This window comes from Vanessa tameamea, chromosome 27 (genome assembly GCF_037043105.1).
Source record: "Vanessa tameamea isolate UH-Manoa-2023 chromosome 27, ilVanTame1 primary haplotype, whole genome shotgun sequence".
Taxonomy (NCBI): domain Eukaryota; kingdom Metazoa; phylum Arthropoda; class Insecta; order Lepidoptera; family Nymphalidae; genus Vanessa; species Vanessa tameamea.
The window spans coordinates 1,104,235-1,116,975 of record NC_087335.1 but is presented as its reverse complement, the minus strand read 5'-3'; the positions used below and the strand labels follow the sequence as shown (position 1 = coordinate 1,116,975).

Below are 12,741 nucleotides of genomic sequence, written 5' to 3'. Positions count from 1 at the left end.
TAACAGTTTTAGTACCATTTTTTTCAAGTTTATGCAATATTAGTCTTAAAAAAAAAATCAATAAGGATGTGAAAACTATTATTCCTCGTGGGGATAATCTCAAAAATTCCTTATTAAATGCTGGCTGCTATCAAACTGCCTACATACTATTATTTTATTTCATTAAACGCAATACTTTTTAATTTTTTTTTATGTAATATTTTAGGCGGAGCGGCAAAAGGGCCACCTGATGTTAAGTGGTCACCACCGCCCATAGACATTGGCGCAGTTAGAAATATTAACCATTACTTACTTCGCCAATGCGCCACCAACCTTGGGAACTAAGATGTTATGTCCCTTGTGCCAGTAGTTACACTGACTAACTCAGCATTCAAACCAGAACACAACAATACCAAGTATCGCTGCTTGGCGTCAGAATATCTGATGAGTGGGTGGGACCTACCCAGACGGGTTTGCATTGAGCCCTACCCCATGTAAAGTCTTATCTAGTGTACTAGTAATATAGTAGTTTACTATTTAATAGTACTTGTGAAAGCCTACTTGAATAAACATCTAAATATCTCGTGAACAAAATAATACTTATTTAATCTCCGGGAGAGCCCTTATTAATACCTGAATACTAGACATAATCAATAAATACCTTTCCGGAAGAACATACATTGTATATCACTTGAAAGTAATAAGCTTCTTCGATGGATGTTTTAAATTGTATCTACAATAATATTGTTATTATTATTTTTCTCAGTGGTGTAAAGCTACATCATTTCTGATATAGGGTAATAAGTATATTTATATCATATGATTTTCTTTATTAATAAATTGCGTATATATTTCTGATATTTCACCATCGTGTTCCGCGGTGGTATTTTTGGAGTATAACTCTAAAGTCAATTTAAATAAAGAATATTTATTTAATTTTATTTTTGGTTTCCTAATATTTAAGAACAGTGTTTAGTATTACTGATTTTGTATGTATGTATGGGAGGACGGTTTCTAGCACAAGTTAGCTTTAAAACTTAAAAGGGTTTCCCCAGAATATATTGTTATCTAGGTTTAAGTTAAAGAAATAAACAGTGTATGTGTTACTGTAAAAGCTCGAACTAAGGTAAATCTTAAGATTTTCCAGTAAAACCTAAGATTGACCGATACGAGTTGGTAAATGTAAGTATTTATTATAAAGGGATGACTTTTTCGGACCTTTACCATTCCAACCTAACCTAACATGTAAATCCTAAGATTTACCAAGTGAATGATGGTAAAAGTTCGAATCCCAAAGTTTTATCGACGTTTACCATTCATAATCGGTAAATCTTAGGCTTTACTGGGAAATCTTCAGTTTTACCGTAGTTCGAGCTTTTACAGTAACATATGTATTTTTTGTATTTTATGTATAAATAGTCAAACCCGCGACTTTACCCACCCGAATTTATTATATTTTTTTAAAACATTCTTCGATTTCCTATAAAAGGTTCAGCCCTTTTCACCACTGTAACGGATGATCATGTCCGTCTGCGGGGCTTAAACTAATTTCATACCGAATTTCATCAAAATCGGTTCAGCATTTTAATCGTGAAGAAGCAACAGACAGAGTTACTTTCGCGTTAAGGGATGAAAAATAAAATTTGACTATTATAATTTGCTTAACTAAAATAATTCAAGTCTTAACGCCCGGGAACCTAAAGCCGTTAGCAGTAAAATTACTTTTAACGACAATTGTTTTCGTCTAAGACAGCCGTCATGTAGAATTGTTTTCGGGTGCTGTGTGAAGAGTCATAATATATATTTTTTTGTTTGTAAAACGGTTCGTGTCTGAATACCTGTATAGATATAATACGAAATACCGAGAACTGATATATTTCTGAACCGTTACGTAAGAAAGCAGTTGTTTTCTTGATAAAAACCATTATAAAAACATTGATCATTTCAGAACGACTTATAAACTTGTAGTGAGAACTCGTATCCATAGTTCGGACCACTTTTGTTACACGATTTTTATTGTGACTTTGGTTTTAGAATTCTCAATTTTTTTATAGTTTAGTATACGTAGGTTTTTTTATAGTGTAGTATAGTATAGGTAGGACGGGTAAAAAGGTGACCTGATGGTAAGTGGTCACCACCGTCCATAGACATTGGCGCTATAAGAAATATAAAATTTTCTTTATATCACCAATGCGCCACCAACCTTGGGAGCTAAGATGTTATGTCCCTTATACCTGTAGTTATACTGGCTCACTCACCCTTCAACCGGAACACAATAATACGAAGTATTGCTCTTTGGCGATAAATAATCTGATGAGTTTGCACAAAGTTCCACCACCAAGTTAACTAATTAGTATTTATTCAAGTAAGCTCATAAAAGCACTCTTGAATCGTCATATTGCAGTATCGAATAAAAAATAAAGCTACCATCGTTGCCGAAAGTAGATTCTACAGAGAAGAACCGGCAAGAAACTTAATAGTTACTATTTTCCACAATTTCAATTAGAGAGTTTGTGTTAATAAAGTACAATTACATTTTTTAAATAAATTACATCGATATAATATTTATTTTATAGTTTGAAGTGAAGTCTGGAATCGAACTGGGGTCTTTATACGACTACACGATACGTCTAGTTGTTATACATAAATATATTCGAATTTAGAATATTATTTTGGGAGTGATTTCAAAATAGCGTCTTAAAGTATAGATTTAAATTTTAACTATAATGCGCTTTGGAATATAATTTCAACATAATTGAGGAATACAAAGTATAGATACATCATGATAGGTGGTACCTAAAATAGCTATATCTATAAGTATTAATAAGTATATTTTGATTTATCGAAATTACATTTGTATAGTTATGAAGCAAATATAAATAAACACAGTTATATTTTAAGTTGTTAAAGCAATACTCTTCTGATGAAAGTCGGTAAAACCAGACTATGAATAGAGCATAGATTAGACACGTTTGTATCCAGTTCTGATATCATTACCTTACGCAGACAAAGTCACATACTTGAAATAAAAGCTTTGCTATAAAGACGACACGGGACTGGGCAGTATACAGCCCAGGTTTATTTCTATAATACAGAAAGAAGTCGGTATATATTAATTTTTACAGTTATAATGGATTCTGAAATTAAACCAAAGCTTCTAAATTTAAATTTTGAAAGAGTGTCGCATTCGTAGGTCCGTCTGAGTTTTTTTTATATATATTTGTCTACAGTAACAGCCTGTAAATTTCCAACTGCTGGGCTAAGGCCTTTTCCTTCGAGAAGGTTCGGTGCTTATTCCACCACGCTGCTCCAATACGGGATTGTGGATATACATGTGGCAGAATTTCGTTGAAATTAGACACATGCAGGTTTCGCGATGTTTTCCTTCACCGCCGAGCACGAGATGAATTATAAAGACAAATTAACCAGTGCTTGACTGGGTTTGAACCCGCAATCATCGGTTAATATGCACGCGTTCTAACCATTGAGCCATCTCGGCTCATATATTTGTCAATATTGAGTTTATTAATTAAATATATCTAATTAAATAGACAAAAAAAATAGTAATGATTAATTATAAATAATTTAATTTATTATTTATTTGTCATAAATAGTCGTCGTTTCCTCATCAGATATTTTACCGCCAAACAGCAGTACTCCGTATTGTCGTGTACCGGTTTGTAGGGTGAGTGAGCCAGTGTAACTACACAAGGGACATAACATCTTAGTTACCAAAGTTCGATGGCGCATTGGTGATGTAAGGAATGGTTAATATTTCTTATATCGCCATTGTCAATGGTGGTGACCACTTACCATCAGGTGGACCATTTGCTCGTCCGCCTACATATATAATAAAAAAGTAACTTATGTTCAAGCTTGCTTCATAACAAATTTCATCAGAATCGGTTAAGTCGTTTGACTGTGGGAGTGAGGGAGATTAACAGAGAGTTATTTTCCCATTTATAAAGTCACTATAGATTTGGAGTTGATTCTTTAAAATGTAATAAATATTTATGCACGAGCTCTCAACGTTTCCGTAGTGTAGCGGTTATCACGTGTGCTTCACACGCACAAGGTCCCCGGTTCGATCCCGGGCGGAAACAAATTATTATTGTATTCAATGACATCGTTTTGAACATTTGATTTCAACATTTTTTTTTCGCACTCGCTGTTTTTGAGCGATACGTTAGTCGTTTTTAAAAAAGCAAGTTCGCAAGTTAAATAAGAGTCCTGATCTGAAGATTTACTAGTTCACCATATGTAATATATTTAAAAATATATGTCAAAGGTTTATATTTAAATCCTTAAAATGCGACACACGATATGTACAATGAAGATGTATACTTGGTAGGGCTTTGTGCAAGCCTTCTGGGTAGGTACCTATAATAATAGTAATACTCAGTATTGTTGTGTTCCGGTTTGAAAGTAGAATAAGCCAGTGTAACTACAGGCACAAGGTATATAACATCTCAGTTGCAAAGGTTGGTGCATTGACAATGTTAATGGTTTATTAACCACCACGCTGCTCCAATGCGTTTGTTTGTGATTCAAATTTGTTTTTATAACTCATCTCGTGCTCGGCGGTGAAGGAAAACATCGCGAGGAAACCTGCATGTGTCTAATTTCAACGAAATTCAGCCACATGTGTATTCCACCAACCCGCATTGGAGCAGCGTGGATGAATGTGCTCCAAACCTTCTCCTCAAAGGGAGAGAAGGCCTTAGCCCAGCAGTGGGAAATTTACAGGCTGCTAATATATGTCTATGGGCAATGGTGCCCACATTCCACCAGGTGGCCCGTTTAAGTGTCTGCCTACCTATTTTATAAATAAAAGCAAGAAATATAGGGTATATTATCAGTAGGTTAGTTCAATTGAACTTGTTAAACGTCGATTCTAAAGTGTATTTTAGAATACATTATTTTTACATTTTCATTAAGATTATTCGAAACAAATGTATTTCAAAACAAAAGCTGTAATGTAAGAATAAATTAGAAATTTATCGCAGGACGTCAAGTGATATGCGAGATTGACTAAAATAATTATAAGTTTTAATTGATATTCGTATCAAAATTGCGTAGCACGTGAGTTGGTTTAGAACATTTCACGAGCGAGACTCATGGTGTGGTTTTACATAATACAGTCTGAAAAGGATACGTAGCATTGCCTATAATGATTTTAAAATTTAATACAAGCAGTAAATAGGGCGATAACGTAAGCTTAAAAATTATACCTATGAGATTCGAAGTGACTTTCAGAATAACATTACTAGACAGCACAGTAATATACTGCAAATATATTTTTGCCGCTGGTTGCTGGCTGCACAAGACCGGTCGTTGTGGCGATCTTTGGGAGAGGCCTATGTCCAGCAGTGGACGTCCTACGACTGAATTTTTTTTTTTACATTATTAATAATTATTATATTGACTTACCAGTCAATCATTAATTTGTAAGTATTGAAGACGTGATGCCACGATAATGGGAACCGTATATAGGATCATTTCTTATTAATAACGAATTATTAATCATTTTTATGACGCATTCGGTTTAACAATATGACCGCAAAACGTTCAAAAATGTTGTCGAGTGCGAGTTAAAAAGGTCAAGAAATGTTATTGTGTTAAAAATGTTACAAAATAACGATTTTTTAGATGATACCGCATTGAGGATGAAAACCTTGCCCCCGGCGCGATTTAATAAAAGATTATTATTTAAATATTCCGACAGATTTTTGAGGTTTGAGATATTTATTTCTGAAGCGGTGGTCGATTATTGTCAACTAATAAGCAAGTTTTGTTTTGTTATTCCATTTGCTATTAAGCAAGTTGAACCTTGGAGTAAAATTCTAGTCACCCGTCCTGATTTCACATATTAACAAAGGACTGCATACAACTACATTACATAGTATAAAACAAAGTCGCTTACCGCTGTCTGTCCCTGTGTATGCTTAGATCTTTAAAGTTACACAACTGATTTTGATGCGGTTTTTTTTAATAGAGAGATTGATTCAAGAGGAAGGTTTATACGTACAAAACATGTGATTTATTATTAATATTGATAATTACATATCTTACTTTAAATTAGTAAAAAGTAATAACAGAAATCAACTCATATGACGTATAGTCTAAACGTTCCGCCAAAACCTACCTGCGTACGATACAGTATCGCCAAGATCAGAACACCAATGGCAATATTAAAAGGAATTTGAAGTTGTTCTTTATTTAAATACCTTTTTTTTTTAAAAGTAAAACCTCCATGGTAAACGATCGCTTGCGTTGTATAAACATATTAAGGCACAAGGACTTGATTAATAATATGTTATTTCTTTGTATGTATATTTTGATCTCAATCATCTATCACATTTTGAAGGTAGGATCGAGTCGTACGCCCTAAGGACAAACGGCGTGTTCCCTTATGTCCCGTCTCTATAACACTGTTCTCTTATGTGATCTCTTGGTGGTAAAGCTTCGTTAAAACCCATTTTGGTAGGTAATCCTTAATACAATACGTAGCTTCGTAACTTACGAATAAGGTATTTTTGTGTTATGGTTTGAAGGGTTAAAGGTACTGTAAGCAAAGACATAGGGGACATGATATATTAGTTCCCAATATTGGTGGTGCATTGGTTATAAGGATAATGATTCAAATTTCATACGTTGGTAACGTGTACCAGCAGTGGGGACCACTTACACACACCATAGGTCACAGGTGGTCGTGCATCGGTCGTCCGTCTACCTAAGCCATATTTTTTTTTATAGATTATTATAATAGTATGTAATATATTTATTTTACGAACAAAACTTCATATTTTTATCGGTTTCCTTTCAATAAAACTTTTTCAATATTCATGGCGGGCAACATTATTTATGAAAATTTCTTTATTTATCGTTTTTGTAAATGCAATTGCATTACGTAACATTATACATTTTATAAATCCTAGGAATTCAACACTTCACGTCAATTTGGCGTCGGAAGCGGAAGTCGCCATTTTCCCGCCGAAAAGCGTAATTTTTTCGCCAACGCTTAAGCCGTCATGGCGGCACTTCCGGTGGATTTCCTGTGACGTCACGTGTTGACGTCCGCTCTGGGGAATAATAATTTCGTTTAATTGAATGAATACAATTTACTTTTATGGGTCAAGAAACATTATAATCATGCCCATAATAATAAAATATAATATAATTTCAGTCGGCTTAATATTTATTAAATATTTTATTTTACTTTTATAAGGTTAAAAAGTGTTCATCAATAATCGTAATTTATGAATAAATAATTCATAGTTCCACGAACTGTTATTGAAAAACAAAATATATTTTATTCAAGTAGGCTTTTACAAGCACTTTTGAATTCTCATTTTACAAACTATATTAAGTGAAGCTACCACCGGTTTTGAATGTAGATTCTACCGAGAAGTACTGGCAAGAAACTCAGTAGTTACTCTTTTAAAACATTTAAAATACAAAGTTATGTTATTTAAATACAATTATATATTAGCTCCACGCCTTTCTATCATCTATATAGTCCTGTATTGAATAATATGCTTCTTCTTTCTTCGGTGTTTTATATGCCTTGAATTGTCATAATCATATAGCAAGTTCATCACTATGACACAATCAGATCCATTTGTAATGCCGAAGATCAGTGGATAGATCGCATTCATCTTAAATGAGTGCATTAATTAAAATACATGATTTTTTGGTATCGTTGATCTGATGTTGGGATCTGTATACCTGATGTTAATCTATCACAAGTATGTCCAACGTCCTTTGGAAATCTATGTGGCGTCAAGGTCGAACCAACTAGAATAAGCTTATTTCTGAACTAACGTGCTCTCTGAATTATGGGAGTATTTCATAGAAAACTTCATAACACCTGCCTGCTATTGAGTAGTTAAGGTTCTAGATGGTAAATTTTAAGACTCCATAATATGTCATTGGGTGAACCTGGACTTGGTATGGAACTTGAACAAAGAACCTGCCTTACAAGCCAACAAATCTGTATCAGTAAATATCTGATATAATTACATTACAGGGTTAATTTTTTTGTTTATGACATCGTTAAGTGGATATTGGCTACCTGATGATAAGTAGTCACCACTGTCCATATATATTGGCACTGTAAGAAATATTAACCATTCCTCGTTTTACCAATGTGCCAAGAACCTTGGGAACTATGATGAAATGTTCCTTGTGTTTGTTATATTGCCTTATTCACCCTTCAAACGGAACCCAAAAATATGAAGTATTGCTGTTAGGCGTTGGAATATATGATGAGCGGGTGGTACCCATTCAAGCGGTCTGCACGAATACCTACCACCAAGTAGATCATATTTGTCAGTATTGCGATTTCAGTGCTTATGTCTATAAAAAAAAATGATAGATTTTTAACCCTTTCTTGTCCAGAAGCAATTTTTTTGCCATTAATAGAAAACACACTTTCAATTATAAATGAAAATTTCATATGACTATCGAATACCACTTTTTAGGTCTTCAACAATCAAACAAGTTTGAGGCTGATTTAGGTAATTCACATAGTTTCGTATTGCCCGGTATTTTACAGTGACGTCTGAGAGCGAACTGGTGGCTTAAAACGTAATTGAACAGGCAAACCGCACAAAACAGCCGACTTTTTTACCATTCGCACATCTGATACGGAGAGGGAATTCGAAAAATTTCAATCTCCTGTCAGTCAATCGGATTTTCCAGAAACGTACGTTACAAACGTACTGGAATATTTCCTCTAAACACATTCTTTTATTCTACTTCGCTCGTGTTAAAGGGCCAATAATAGAAAATATATTTTCAGATACAATTATGCTTCTTTTAAGCTTAGGTTTGATTTTTCGAGTTTGGATTATTTGCTGATTATCCTCCTGACCAATTTCAGCCACAGTAACAATTTCAATGGAGTCACGGCAGGGCATATTATAATGCACAAAGGTATGTTCAAACTGAAGTGCACTCTTCATCCCTCACTCTCATAATCCGATTGGACGGCAAATCCGCAGGACCAACGGCTTTAGGTGCTTTCCGAAGCACAGGAGTATTCTCACTTCCAATAACTTTTATTCGCTCGATCAGGGATTCGAACTCGGGACCTCGGGATTTTTAACCTTATATCAAGCCATTAAACTAACGAGGCAGGTAATGCACTGTGTACCCGTGTACACACCAAAATATATCTGCTCATCCGTCGTATTAATCTGATTATTTTGAAAATTAAAACAAAACAAACTTGCGATATATTTTCTTTAACGTTTTTTTCTTTAACCTTTTTCCAAGATTTTACTAAGCTTTCATGATAATACAATTAAAACGGTTTTTCCTTACTAGGAATACATTATAAATATCCAACGTGTTCCTCTCTTGTAAAGAAGAGCTTGGAGCTTTTCCTTCAGCTAGGCTGCTGCAGTAGGAGTTGATGGCAGATCTGAATCGTAACGTAATGTTTTTCATTACCGAGTTTCTCTAAAAACATTACTAAACGAAAATGTTTTAGTCGATTGTATAATACGCTTATATATATGATCTGAAAGGTCAATACAAGTAATTGATCTCGTGGTCGGTTTTGAGCAGCACGAGAGCAGCGTGGTGTTAATAGCTCCAAAACATTTTTAAGTGGAGTCGAGGCCTTATCCCAAAAGTGGGACAATTATTTTTTTCTTATATTAATATTTATTTTTATAATAAATTAGGTCTGTATATATAGGATATACAGACCTAATTTATTTTTGTTCTGTATGTAACATGGTTCTGTCTCAAAATTTTATTAAATTATTCAAAGAATCAAATTCAAAACTCAATATAAAGTGAAATTCATTCGTCACACGAAGTTTAAAAGCCGTACAATCTGATGCAACCGGACGTCCGTGCCGGTCGCAATGCGATCAGATTGGTTGTTGACTTGCTTTGTGCTTAGTTTCGTTTTATAGTGCTCAATTTTATTTAACTGTGCTCGGTTTTTATTTGAGCTTAGTTTCATATACTGGAACGGCTTTTGATCTTAAGATGTTAAATGTAATCTTACTAATAATGTAAATGCATAACCATTTAGAAACATTAATTTCTAATTCTTATTGCTCAATACAAGGATTATTTTATTTGAAATTAGACAGACTATTAACAGAGTTTGGTACTTTTAGAAATCTTCTCCTAGAAACTTAAGAGCCACGAATGAGGATTAAGGTGTTCTCTTTCTTTGTCCTGTAGGTACACTGGCTCAACCATGCTTCAAACTCGAACGTAACAATAATAAATACTCCAAGTATTTTGGAATCGGCTCGGAGGAAATCACCATTTATTTTTTTATGTTATGGTCTTATGGTCACCGCTGACCATATATACATATGCATTGGCGTTGTAAGAAATATTAACCATTACTTACATTTATCACCAATGTGCTAACCTGAGCTAAGATTTTATATATCGTGTGCCTGCAACACAACTATATTAAATATTGCTGTTTGGAGATATAATATCTGGTGTATGGATGGAGCCTACCTCGACGAGTACAAACCCTACGACCGACCCTTTCTTGTTGGGAACAAACATGATATAGTATTGTTTGCTGATGATACCTCTTTGGTTTTTAAAATTAATAGGAAACAGGTACAGTATGACGACGTAAACAATGCTACGTCTGATATAGTACACTGGTTTAGCGTAAATAATCTTAGGCTGAATAATAAAAAAACTAAAATTGTAAAATTTAGCACACCAAACGTGCAAAATGTAAAACCCGATGTTCTCATCAATGGGGAATCGATGGATCCAGTTGAAGCAACTGAATTTCTTGGCCTTACTCTTGATGCCAAGTTACAGTGGCCCATATAAACGGATTGGCGGGTAGACTGGGTTCTGCGGCATTTGCGGTCAAAAAAATTAGATTATTTACCGATGTTGATACGGCTCGCCTAGTTTATTATGCTTTGGGGTAACGCAGCCGCTAACCATACTATATTTGTGCTGCAGAAGAGGGCTATTCGCGCAATCTATAACCTAGGAGCCAAGGAATCATTAAGGTAGCAATTAAGATATCGACTGTTGCTTCTCAATATATATTCTGTAATGTTTTGTATGTACGGAAAAATATTAATGTTTTATGAGAAAATGTGATTCTCATACCATTGGTACAAGGAACAAACACAATCTTGTTACTCCTGTTACTCGACTGCATAGAGTCAGTAACTCTTTTGTGGGGCAATGTATACGCTTCTACAATATGATCCCAGAAAGCGTTCAAAATGCTTCTGTTGCCAAATTTAAAAAAATTGTTAAGGAACGCTTGTGTGCTAAAGGTTACTATACAATTAGTGAGTTTATGTTTGATCGCATACCTTGGGAATGAAACGATCGCCTCCTGGCTGTTTCTATTCATATACAATTATATATGTAATTAATTTGACAAAAAAAAAGATCCGCTGAGTTTCTTTCGCCGGTTCTTCTCAGGTCAGGGTGTTCCTTTTCCCGAACCGGTGGTAGTGTTTAATTTGACCATCAATAAGAAAGTTTAATGCTTCTATGTTGAATAAAGGAATTTGAGTTTGAGTTTGAGTTTGACCAAGTAAATCATGGAATTGAGTAAATATTGTTTTAAATTATTTTACCTTATCAAAAAATTAACGTTTTTGAGTATCAGCTTCATGATATATATATCTAATATACATATATTTTAGTATTGTTTTTCATACATATATAAGTAATGAAATATTTGGATTATTTATTATTTTTCTAATATAATTACAAATGTCATTTGCAATAAATAAAATCTCAAATAGGAAATGTTTTCTATGAAAATTCTTACATTAATAGTTCTATGACAGATCGTCTGTCAATGGGATTTTAAAAGCCGGATAAACTGACGAAGCCGGATATCCGGACCGGTGTATAGCGATTTCAGCTCTATATTCCGCTATTTCAGCTTTACTTACAAAGATATACAACGGAAAATTTACTGGAGATCTTTACGAGCAACAACTTTGCAATCTGGATCGATTCCTTGAAATATTCGATTTTTTTTAATATATATTATAATTAGAAATAAATTATAATGACGACTTCACAAATTAAAAAAATAACACAGTCCTGCTAAAAAGCTTACTTAAAAGTGATGACTATAATAATAGTCCTGACCGCTTTCACGGTTTCAAGGTCAACCTCAAGGGCTCTTTTGAGACTAGGCAACTATACAGAACATATACACAGAAATACTCTATATTCTTTCCCTGTCATAATCCGATAGGACTGCAAATCCGACACGCTGGACAAACGACTTGGTGATTTCCGAGGCACGACAGTGTGCACATTTCTAGTTTTCTAGACGCTATGCTGAGAAATTTCCGACTGAAAACCCCACTAATTTTACGGTTTGACCTGGCCTTTGAATCAAGGATCAAGGACAAACGAGGCAGTTGAGTTTGAGGCATATAAAAGGCAAATAAACAAAGATTAAATGTGATGCTGAAATGTCACCAGATATATCAAAAGACAAACTTGGAGTTTATACCGCTTAAAACCATACTGTCTTGGTTTCTTTATTCACTGGCATGATATTGAATACTGACTGACCACATTTTTAATAATATATATAGCCTTATGTATTTAGATATTTTTAACGTGTAATTAAACTTTAGTCATTGTCACAATTCGATTAAGTACTTCAGAGATGATAATGGAGTTGAAAGTTCTTGAGTCTTGAGAATACATAATAGATAAGTTTAAAATAAACAAAAAGAATAAAAAAATAATACATTTTAATGATTGTAT

The 12,741-nt window shown here is 34.0% G+C and overlaps 1 non-coding gene across 1 annotated transcript; it reads left to right on the top strand.

The window, feature by feature from the left end:
* Window positions 1–4,009: 4,009 nt before the first annotated feature.
* On the top strand, window positions 4,010–4,082 carry Trnav-cac (transfer RNA valine (anticodon CAC)). Its single transcript has one exon. It is a non-coding gene; the product is annotated as a tRNA-Val (tRNA).
* Window positions 4,083–12,741: the final 8,659 nt, after the last annotated feature.